The sequence below is a fragment of the Equus przewalskii genome, chromosome 30, assembly GCF_037783145.1.
Source record: "Equus przewalskii isolate Varuska chromosome 30, EquPr2, whole genome shotgun sequence".
In the NCBI taxonomy this organism is placed as follows: Eukaryota; Metazoa; Chordata; class Mammalia; order Perissodactyla; family Equidae; genus Equus; species Equus przewalskii.
This window is the reverse complement of record NC_091860.1, coordinates 8,443,474-8,455,976: the sequence shown is the minus strand read 5'-3', so window position 1 is coordinate 8,455,976 and position 12,503 is coordinate 8,443,474. Positions and strand designations below refer to the sequence as shown.

The 12,503-nt window shown below is 39.8% G+C and overlaps 1 protein-coding gene and 1 long non-coding RNA gene across 5 annotated transcripts in view; one reads left to right on the top strand and one right to left on the bottom strand.

Moving 5' to 3' along the window:
• MKX (mohawk homeobox) overlaps positions 1 to 12,503 on the bottom strand; it is a 63,342-nt gene that overhangs the window by 20,685 nt on the left and 30,154 nt on the right. The window lies entirely within an intron of this gene.
• On the top strand, positions 1,221 to 9,058 carry LOC103557193 (uncharacterized). Its single transcript, XR_546400.2, has 3 exons — positions 1,221 to 1,801; positions 6,551 to 6,618; positions 8,670 to 9,058. It is a non-coding gene; the product is annotated as an uncharacterized lncRNA (long non-coding RNA).

The following is a 12,503-nucleotide window of genomic DNA, read 5'->3' as shown; positions in this document are numbered from 1 at the left end:
TAATTTATGCAATTAGGAAGAATTTTTCCGTACTGAAACCAACATATTTTCTTCCCTGACTCCTGTTTTATTATTGGCTTTACTCAGGGATGGAGCCCTTCGTTAGGAATAGTGGGGTGTTGAGGGATCTCCAAATGAATATTCTGCTGTGCCAGCTCCCTCTGGCAGTTCAGGCTAAGTCTGGAAAGGGGCTAGTTTTTGACAGATTCATTTAATGCTTTCTATTTTGGCTGTTATTCTAATTTACTAAGCTTGCTTTGATAAGCACTCTGTAAAGGGAACTAATGTAAACGATGGTACTGCTACTGTTGGTACAACTGCCACTTGTGTTTGCTAAGCCAGGGTTTCCAAAAGCTTTCCCTTGTAAAGCACTGAATCAATCCATGTACCTTACGGCACGTTTCCCCCATTGTTTTCTCTCATTCTGCTTTTGCTTTGAGATTCACAAAAGATGATTTTATACATATAAATTTAAAAAGGAATATGTTTTCAAATGTGCATGGCTTTAAGGTCAGCAAACAAATTCATAACATGTGCTGGAAGACTGGGATGATGTGCTCGGACCGATCTCGGCGAGGGAATGCATTAATTCTCCTTAGCTTTTAATGCAAAACTGCATCCACAATCATTCTAGAAAGGGCAGATTCCTCAGATTCGACGTGTCATCAGAGAACTGAATCCAGGAAAATGAGGGAGTACGAAACTCTCTTCTGAAGCCCAGCCACATGACAAAGCCAGAGGCATCTCTGAAGCCACTGATGCCACAGCAAGCCAAGTGGAGAAGGCAGCTGCTGCTGTTTGAAAAAATAACATTCACAGCTTGATACCTAGGTCCTGGCAGAGCTGTCTGAAAGAGGAAGGTAAACACAGTGGACACACGTGTGACCACACGTCGCACTTGTCCACCATGGAGGGAGGGGGCAGCTGATCTAGCAGACGTCAAGCAACGAAAACCCTTTAAAGAGCGGAGCCACTGTGGGCGGTTTCCTACAAAGGAAAAGTACATTCGCAAATCTTATCAGATTGGACCAAAACAAAACTGTGCACAGAAACTAGTACGAAAGCTCATTTCAAAAGAGGGATACAAAAATCTTACATGCGCAAATTATTTCAGATTCGGTCAAGGCTATCAGGCGGCAGTGTTATGTCTAAAAAAGTAAGACAGCCATCACTATCTCCAGACACACAGTTCATTCTCTACAACACAGTTTAACGCAGAAGAAAATATCAGCCACGGATCACTGACTGGAATTAGTTTGCAGATCTGCCGTTGAACCAAACTTATATGGCTCTCTCAACATGAACCAAAGGGTGGGGCGGCAGGGGGAAGCTTTCACAACCAAAAATCTTGAAAAATTGCCTATATTTTCTGGTTTCATTTTTCCCAGAACTGAAACACGACAAAATAACACCACCTCAGTGCACTCACTTCCAGCTCACTCAGGAAGTGCTGAGGTACATAAACATTTTTTTATTTCACTTTTTTACAAGAAGGTGACCAACATTTTCTTAGGCTTCCAAAAGGCTTCAGGTTTGGAATACATTTTGGTTAAATGTCAGCAAAGGAATTTGCTCATCGTTCAAAAAGCGCTTTTTCTTTCCAGCCTTGGAATATATGTAGAAACTGTGTGGTGAATGGAATTACAAAACGGTTCGGAGCCACAAAGGGGAAATCCAGTTTCACAATTCCTAAGCCTTCTGTAGGGAAGCATCCTGAACAGGAGGGGAAGAAGTAACACGGGACATTTACACAGCACAGCTGATCAAGTGCTTTCACAATCATTACCAGCAGCTCTGTGAGGTAGGTATTTTTCTTTCCCTCATTTTACAGATACAGAAATAAAGCAGCGAAGTTAGATAACTTACTTAATGTTTCTCAGTTAGTTAGTGGTAGAGAAAATAATCTCAGTTCAGATCTTCAAAGTCTAAAACCATAATCTGAAGGCATTGATTGAAAGCCAAAGCCAGCATTATACGTACATAATGGGAAAATAATAGAAGCATTGCTATGAAGGTCAGAAACAAGACAAGAGTATGTGCTGCCATCACTGTTATTTAACATTGGACTAAAAGTACAATCAATGCAGTAAGCCAGAGAAAGAAATCTATGGCAAAAATTTCCAAAAAGAAGTAAAACCATTACTATTAGCAAACAACATAATTATATTATTAGAAAACACAAGAAAGTCAACTGAAAAACTACCAAAAATGATAAGAAAATTTATGGTGGTAGCAGAGTAAAGTATTGACATACAGAAATTAATGGTTTTCTCATATAAACAACACCACCAGTTAGAAAAATGTGATAGAAGAAAGGGCCCTACTTACAACAAGAAAACAACAAAAAGATAAAATGCTTAGGAACAAATTTAACAAGAAATGTGCAAGACCTATTTAGAACATTGGAAAACACTACTAATGGCCACAGAAGAAGACATGTACAGACATACCAAATTTTTGATAAGATGATTCTACATCTTAAAAATATTGATTTTCTATAATTAATTTATAAATGTAACATAATCCCAATAAAAATAACAAAAGGGTTTTTTTCAAGTAGACAAGTTAAATAAAGTTAATATGGAAAAATAAACAAGCAACAATAGTTAGAAAAACTATGAAAAGACAAGAAGAATGAGGGGAAATTTGCACAGTCAGATATTAAACAAATTCTAAAGCTTCAATAATTAAAACAGTATGAGACTGAACATGACTAGAAAGAAGAATCTACAGAGAATAGAAAGATAAGATAGACTCAGTTTAAAATGTGGTTATTTCCAACCAGGGAGGGAGGAGAAAGATTGATCAATAAATGGTGCTAAGATAAATGAGTAGCTATATGGAAAAAAATATAGTTTGCTATTTTCTTCACATCTTATTATACCATATTTCAAACTAAGATACATTCCAAATAGACAAAAGATTTAAGGTAAAAACTGAGACTCATAGAAACACTAGAAGAAAACCTGGGACACTCTCTTAAAGCTTTGAAGTACGGAAGTTCTCTCTATCACTTAAAATCTAGAGGCCACAAAAAGAAAGATTGATAAATGTAATTACATTTTTTTAAAAGGCTACATGGGGAAAAATCAAAAGGAAAATCAAAGCATATATAACTAATTGGGACAAAATATTCGTACTTACAAATATCACAGGCTAGTTTCCCTACTCCCTAAAGTACTCTTCAAATTCATAAACCATTATCAGCAAGAGAGTCCATAGCAAAAAGAATGTGAATATACACACACAGAAAAAATGGAATTTTGTGACAGGCTTATTTCCACTTAGAATAACGGCTTCAAGGTTCATCCATTTTGTAGGATGCGTTGGAATGAGCCTTCCTTTTTAAGGCTGAATACTATTCCATTACATGTTTATACCACATTTTGTTTATCTATTCATCTGTCAGCAGACACTTGGGTTGCTTCTACTTTTTGGCTCTTGTGAACAATGCTGCTATGAATGTGGGTGTACAAATATCTCTGAGTCCCTGATTTCAGTTCTTTGGAGTATATACTGAGAAGTGGAATTGCTGGATCATATGATAATTCTATTTTTAATTTGCTGAGGAACAGTCATACTGTTTTCCACAGCAGCTGCACTATTTTATATTCCCACCAGCAGTGCACAAGGATTCCAATTTTTCCATGTCCTCGCCAACACTTGTTAATTTCTTTCTTTTTTTTATAATAGCCATCCTAATAGGTGTGAAGGTGTATCTCACTGTGGTTTTGACTTGCATTTCTCTAATGATTAGTAATGTTGAGCATCTTTTCATGTGCTTATTGGCCATTTGTGTATCTTCTTTAGAGAGATGTCTACTCAAGTCCTTTGCCCATTTTTTAATTGAGTTATGTGTTTTTTGTTATTGTGTTGAGTAGTTTACCTTTTATACAGAATGGGGAAAAATAAGTAAGAATTTACATTCATATTTGCTCTTACATATATAAAGAGTCTCTGTAAGGATATAGTAAAAGTTAAATATTTTAAAAACGTACTTAGACAAGATCCCTCTGTATATAGCATGCTGTATTTCTTTGTAGCATTTGGCACACTTTATTCAATGCTTCTCTTCCGCAATATGCTGGCTGTCACATTCATTGTTTTAGCTCCAATACATAGCAGAAAGGATTCTCAATGATTACTTGTTAACAGACTGATGGAGAGAGAGTAATTTATCACATTAGAACACACAATGTTATTAAGATGCTAAACTGTCAAATTACAAGAGTAGTCACATTGAAAACCAGAAACAAGGACCTCAAGGAGTCAGTGGGGGCTCCCGGATGCATTATGACTTTTGTGTGTTCTAGGTCGTGTTGCCTTTGTGGACTCTTTCCTCCATAAAAAGATCTTAAAATTATCTTTTGTACAAGTACATCAATATATAGACACACATAATCCAGGCTTATTACATATTCATTATTATTATGTTCATTTTTCTTTTGATTTTAAAAGAAATTAAAATGGAAGCATTTTCATGGGCCTGGACACTGTGCTACTGTGACTCGTGGGAAGTTGGCCCCCTGGGTAAGGGAACCCAGGAAAGACTAGTGGATGGGAGGTTTTCTTAAAGAAAGCAGGTCTATGATGCCAAAGGCCATGGTCCTGGAGGATGAGGAGGCAACATGAAGATGTGGGAACCCAGCACACACAAAGAGACGTAAAAGAAACATGGAAATTCAACCATTTCGAGGCTCATCTTCCCTGCTTTCACACCACTGCTTCTCCGTCCTCTCTGACAATTACTTGCCACAGTACTTGGCATCCACTTGCACTAAATGTGGGCTAATTCTGCAAAACTAACTTAATAAGTTTTGAATTTCAAAGAAAAAGAAAATGGAATTTTCTTCCTGCCCTACCCTAAATGTCTTAGTTAATCCACTTGTATTTTCAAGGGAAATTTACTTTTTAAAAAACACATTCTTTTTAAATGGGAGCTTATATCCTATTAAAAAAATTCTGTTTGAAAGCATGGTGACTTGCATTGTCCACAAGCAGATTAAATTAAACTGTTCTCTGCATTATTCTATTAGAAAAGAGCAGGTTAAACCAATGTCAACTCTGTACTCTTAAAAAAAAGGGAGAGTGGATGATGCCTTTATAAATTTTCTAAATAATTTTCTCCTACATTCTGTCCCTGAAGAGGGAAACTATTACCTCTCTTCACTGATTTAAAGAAATTTTGTTAAAACTTAAGAAATACGTCCAACTAGAGAACATTAAAGTCTTTAACAGTTGGTGTGACATGTACACCAACCAATTAGAAGAGATTTTGGCTGTAAAGATAGGGACCACTGGCACATACTGTCCAATATTTAACACCTTGTAGAAAAAGCTTTGCTTCCAACTTCACGTGTTTTTTCCCTGATTTAGTTCACTCCCCATCTCAAGACCTTCGACCACATGCCTGAATCTAGAGAATCTATGCTTTTCTTCTGTACCATTCATTTATTTATCCCTTCATTCATCTATGCATTTCCTTATCCCTTGAACACAACCAGATGTACTGGATCCTGGGGATGAATGAGACAGAATCTATATTGCAGGGGAGTCACAATCTAACGAGAGCAACAAATTAGTTCTTTTCTTCACACTGATTTTCTGGTACATCTGGTAACAACAACAAAACAAAGGTGAGCTGATACGTGGATGTGACTCTATGCCATATGCACGAACGACCATGAAGATACCAGGGTTTCTTTAAGATTAGGATTCTGCGCTCCTCCGGAGTGGGACTGAAGGGGTATCAGCCAGCTTTCAGCCAAATGGAACTCTGACTTCCTTCTTTTTCATGCCTCTTTCTCGACATCTATGAGTTGTGATGAGACACTTGTTCCCTTACTTGCTTCCCACCACCACCACTAAGGCATTGTTGTCTAATAGAATTAGGATGTGAGCCACACGTGCAAACCACATAAGTAATTTTTAATTTTCTAGTAGGTACACTTAAAAAGTAAACTGAAGATAAAACTATTTTGATAAAATACTTTCTTTAACTCAATATAGCCAAAATATTACCATTTCAACATGTAATCAACATAAAAATTATCAATGAGATATTTTCCATGCTTTTTTCCCCTTGTACATTTAAACACATGTCAATGTGGACTGGTCACATTTCAAGCGCTCAATTGCCTCAGATGGCTAGCGGCTACCATATTGGACAGCACAGTTCTAAGTGACTCTAGATAGAATGGACACATGAAACATCCCTTAAATCTCAGAGTGATGCAATGAATTCTGAGAGATCTTCAAAAGTACAGAAATGTCCACAGTTTTCAATAGTACTCTTGAAAGCAGAGAGTCCTAGAATTGTCCTACAATGAAAAAGCCAAAGATAAGTTAGGGCTTGATTTGCGTCCATGTATTTTGATTCCTATTCTTACTCCCTACTTTAAAGGAACCTCTTATTCTGGGTTCACTACTAACTGATCACAATGGTCAGATTCCCCTCTCACCAGCTCGTCTTTGCTTTCTACATTAGCATGAGAAGGAAAGATTCCTTGACGTTACTAACTCCCTGCGTATTTCACTCTTTTTCCCTTAGAGGTACCTTCTTATCTTGTTCCTGGGCCCCTGGGAGAAGACTGGACAAAGCTTATAAAGTGATTACACGTAAGTCCCACAGTACTAAATAAATAAAGAATACTGGTTTAAAGACTGACCCAGTACTACTTAACATGGAATCCATAAATTCCTTCAAGAGTCCATTCAGGCCCCACTTGTCAATAATTCCTGGTATTTAAAGATTCTCTGATCGTTAGCAGGCAGAACCTGATCCAGAAATAAGTGTCATTCCCGTTACATTCTGCCTTTCCTTTCTCCCTCTAGCTCTCTGCTTTCTCAATATAATCGAATTTTCATATGTCGTTTCCCCATATCACTGTGAAGTCTTTTTGGTTCTTTCTTCTCTAGATTTTCTTCCTCCTACTCATTGTTTCTTCTGTCTTTCTATCTGTGACATCATTATTTCTTATGCCCTGGCATGTAATCACATTTATACTTTCTGTTTTGGTTCTGGATTATTCTCTCTCAAAATCAGATTCTCTAACTCTTTATCAAGACAGATTTATCCGAAACATAGTCAAATATTACAACAGCCCTTCCTTCCCAGGAAAAAAGCTTATATATAATTTGCCTCAAGTACACAAATTTAAATGCTCAGTGGTTAAAATAAAAAGGTGAATTAGGAGCTGGCCCAGTGGTGCAGCAGTTAAGTTTGCACGTTCCACTTCAGTGGCCTGGAGTTTCCTGGTTGCGATCCTGGGTGCGGACCTACACCCCGCTTGGCAAGCCATGCTGTGGCAGGCATCCCATATATAATGCAGAGGAAGACGGGCATGGATGTTAGCTCAGGGCCAGTCTTCCTCAGCAAAAAGAGGAGAATTGGTGGCAGATGTTAGCTCAGGACTAATCTTCCTCCAAAAAAAGGTGAATTAAGTGCCTTTTGACCCTGGCTGAGTCTTTTTAGGAAGACAGAAAGGACTTGAAGAGATCAGTGTAATGGTGACCAGCTGGTTCGAGAAGTCAAAGTGTTTCCGAGGTTGCTCCTTTAACATTCTGATACTGCATCCTCTGAGCCTTCCTCTGACTCATCAACCAGAGAAACAGCTAAGACAGCAAGGGCCACAGAAGGTACTCCAGTGCCGGGGGGAAGCATGGACAGGGCCTAATTTCCAATTTGGAGACCTCTAGCTCTTCAACACAACTTCAGAATTGCAGTGGATATAATGACATTTTTGGTCTATCCTCAACTCCATAGCTCCACCAGTTTCTTAACATTTGTGTTTACCGGTGATATTTCTAAGTCACATCATGGGACTGAACAGGGCGTTTCCTTCAGTTGTTAGTGCCGTGGAGTAGATTCCAACTCCTAGCAACCCTGTGGACAGCAGAGCAGAACCCTGCCTGGTCTTTTTGCACCATCCTCTCACCTTCACGTGCTGTATCAGACATGCTCCACTGCTAGTCATAGGGTTTTCGTGGCCAATTCTTTCAGAAGTTGGTGGCCAGGTCCTTCTTCCAGTCTGTCTTAGCCTGGAAGCTCCGCTGAAACCTGTCCACCATGGGTGACCCTGCTGGTGTTTGAAATAGCTTTCAGCATCACAGCAGCACGCAGCCACCACAGTGTGACAACCCACAGATGGGTGGTGCGGTTCCCCGACTGGGACACAGCAGTGACAACCAAATCTTAACCATTAGACCACCAGGGCTGGCAGTTTCCTTCAGAAATGCGATAAATTCTAGCCCGATCATATCACTGCTTTTCAAGTAAGATGATAGATAATCTTTCTGTACTGCCTAATCACAAGTAAGAACAAAACCATCCATACTAGAATACCCTCGAAACAGAGGTAGATCCCAGGCAACAGAGCTTTGAAATCACAGACCAGCTGCAAGGAGGGAAGCTGAGTCACTGGGAGAAAGAACGCATCTCTTAGAATAACATAGTTTCAAATTTGAATCAAATGGAAGAAATTACCTAAAAGACTCCTCTCCTAAAATCACTATGCACTTTTTTAATACTATGCTAGGCCATTTTCTATTCTTATATCATGTTCTTCACTTTTTCTAATAATACATGTATCATTTTCTCTGTAAAGAACATAAGCATGACCCAAAGTGGTTTTTTGCTGGATTAATTAATTTGTTTTCTTTTTTCCCAGAAGCTTCATACCAACCTCAGTTTCCAAACTGGACAGGTGAATGGACTGGGAAAGTCCACAAGCATGGGCTTCTGAGCCCAGGGACGGCCTCCACACCAGCTGTCCTGACCTGGATCCAGCCCTGCAGTGGTCCTCACAGTGCCCTGTGCCTAATCACCCACTCTGCTCCAACGAGGAACCTCAAGAAAGTTCTAAATTCACATGGCCCCAGGAAGACCAGGACCCCCACAGCTGTCTCCAAATGGGGTTCCAAACCTAGCAGGGATGATGGCTGGGCTTTAGGGAATCCTTGAAATCCCTAAAATTATAAACAGGTATAGCTGAAGAAAATAAAATGCTATTTAACATCACAAATGCCTTATAAAGAAAATTAAAGTTATGAACTACAAGGTCCCTTAGGTTTGTTTAGCATCTTGATAGATGGGTTGAGCTTTCAAGGGTAGGCCCGGAATGGAGCTTGGGAGCTGAGGCTGGAAACAGCTGGCTTACACTACACTGCATGGAAAGAACTTGGAGATTCTGAAGCAACTGGGAATTAGGGGTGAGCAGGGAAGAGTGGAAGGGAAAGCATGGAGCTAGTGGGATGCTGTGAGGCTGGGTACCACATGGGGCAGAGGAGACAGGGCAGAGTTCAGGTGGGGTGGCTAAAGGACACTTAAGAGCAAGGACAAGTAGTGCTCTCTGTGAAGTTATGTGAACTGCTGTGATGTAAGGTCCTTTTTCCTCTCCAAATTTTCCATACAGTCTACTACACACACATGCCTTCTGAGAGCAGGGCGTCTTCTGGCACTGAAGAAGGGAGTACATTTCATATCTGAATCAACATCATGCAGAACAGGGACCACATGTGTGGGATGGCAATGCGACCCATAAATGAACACACTTTGGGAAGTACACAGTTCCATACGCTGTGAAGACAGAACCCTCAGGCATCGTCAGAAATCTTCAGAAGAGTCCAACCTTCCACAGCATGGAATAAAGTGTCCAAGGGAATCCTATTTACGTCTAAAGGATCAGAGATGCCTCTGTTGCCATCTGGGTTACACAAAAGGGTGTGGGTGGGGGAAGTGGATGTGCGTTTTTCTGGAGAAGGATCCAAAGCTTTTTATCCAATTTTCAAAGCCGTCCATGTACAAAAGGAGGAACAGCTCCAAATAAGTTAAGAGCCACTGGTTTGGAGAGTTCTACTCCGTAAATGATTTTTTATTTTGAGTACACTTAACCAGGATGGAAAACACTGTAAAATTGAGTGGAAAGAGCCTGAATGAGGAGCTGAGAGACCAAACTTCTCTTCCTGGCTTGGTGGTTAAGTAGCTACGCATCAATGGGTCACTCTCTCCCACCCTGCGAGAAAGTGGGAATAATTATCCTTATTTTTACCTCATAGAGTTGTAATGAGGATCAAACAAAATAACAGATGTTCATGCACTTTCTACAGTACATAGAGCAACACAATATATTATTAGATCTAATCTGGCATGAGATTTGCTAACCTAATACCAGAATAGTAAGTACAAAAATGACCTTAGTGAAAATATTTTTACAATTCAATCATGGATATTATTCCCTTTTCTTGCCATCATAAACAATGGCATTCTGCTTTAAAGGATATTTTTATCATTCATCCAACTTTTGGAGTTTCACGGTGTTCTAGCCTCACTTTACACCGTTTTGTGCCTCTTCCTACCTCCTCTGTAGGCCAGCACAGCTAATTTGTGTAAAGGCAAACGAGGCTTCGCCCGCTTTTTCTATGGATGGCATTGGGCATGACATTTGATCTTACAGAGGGATTAAGTCATTCATGAGCTGAGCCCAAAGGGAGGAACAGTTCCCAAAAAACAACCAGCCGTGCTGGTACTACAACATCCAGAAATTCAGTCATTTCTGCTACAGTTATAATTTGTAGTCTGTCTGGCACTGAGAAATCTAACTGCAGTCTCTGTGGTTTAAATAAAATGTATCTACAGCAGCTTGGAGCCATGTTTTAAAACGTTCCATGTTATTTTAGTTCAAGGACAAGCTTTTAAAATTAAAAGAAAACTTTGGCTTTAATTATAGATGAAAAGTGAAAGGTTTTTTTTTAAAGGAATGCTATTGAGTCCCACTTTTGGAGAAAGCATTTGAAATAAAAAAATTAATTCTTCTCCTAAAGTAACAATCTTCATTAATATGGGAAGATCAAAAACTGAGAGCACACACTCACACACAAAGACAACATTTTTGTGGTTTTAAAACTATGATAGTCACAGTTCATCTACTCCGTATTATAATTTCCAGTGATTTCAGTTACATTTCATAAGCAGGATGCAATATTTTAGACAAAGACAGACCTAATAAAAGGCAAGTGATATTGTTGTTTAACCTTAAATTTAACAAAAACTCACTATCTGACAATCTAAATTTATGAAACAGAAGTTGACTTACATTGTTCGTATGACTAAAGGATTCACTGCAGGATTATTTTAAAATACCAAGTGTCTGCACTGTCCTGAAAACTTGACTCAATTTAAATCTGATGTTTCTGGAATGCATCTATTCTGAAATTCAAGGCACAACTTTACATTCTGTGGATTTATACAGAGGGCTGATGGAGAAGCCTAAGTCAATGCACCAGCAGGGGCAGTAAGTGAGGGCCGCCTCTTCTCCTGCCCTCAGCATTCTGGGGCCATGCAGGATGCTACGGGAAGGAACCTGACTGCAATCCTACTTGTTTTCTCAGCAGACCTGCCGCCCCTTTCAAAGGAACAGCTCCCCCTAATACACGGCCCCATCACCCCTGTTCTGCATGATTGCTTTATCTACCTTCACCACAGATTTGGACTCCATAGCTCTCAGGAGGATTGCTTCAGGCAGATGCTTGGCTTCCTCTGGCCACTGTTATGTCCCTGGATTCCCTCTCCTCTCCACAGAGATGCCCTATGCTCCCTCCTGGGACTCTAAGGCCGGAACACTATTGTGTGTGCTACAGAGAAGGCTCCATCCTAATGGCGTCATCTCCAGCCTCGAATGCCCACACCGGGACTCTGAAAGAAAGGGTTTGCGGTAGGACAAAAGAGGGACGAAATAAATTCTGGACTGAAGGTTGTTTAAAGATGGAGGAGCCACTTGGCTGATCCTAATGTTCTAGAATGGGGAAAGGATTACGATGAGCCAGAGTAGCCACAGAGGCTCCCTTAAAACTCTCTCACACATTCATTCACTTAGAGATTTACAAGTTCGATTTCAAAATACCCTGTGGGAAACGGTGGTACTCACTTCATGGGGTGGTAATGAGGATTAAGTAAGAAAATGCATGTCAAGTACTTAGCACAGTGCCTGACACTTGATAAGTGCTCAATAATTACCAGCTAGTACTACTGTCATTAGTATACCTTAGTGTCAAGTATTTTGACCATGCTGTTTTCATCACCTCACAGGTGTCAGCTGTCCTGAGATAAAGGCCTGCAGGTTTTGATTGAGACATGGATAACCAGGAACTCTGAAGGACTGAAGGGGCAGACGGAGCACCTATTGTGATGGGCTGGGGATTGAGGGTAGCATAAAGACCAAGGCTCCTTTGGAGGTAGGCGAAAAGGAGCCAGGAGGTAGAAGACGACTTAGAAAAAGAGATGGAAGGATCCCTCAAAGATAAACCACCACCTTTGTAACTTTCCCCAGTTTGGGAAAAGTAAAGGATAGTGGTCACGAACAAGGTTTTAGAGTCAAAGAGATCCGAGTTCGAATCCTGACTCTGCAACATCGCAGGTTATGTGGAAACTGTGCTATTTAAGTCCTTTCTCTCATCCTTAAAATAAGGATAGTAATACATATATCATAGAGTTATTGTAGGAACAG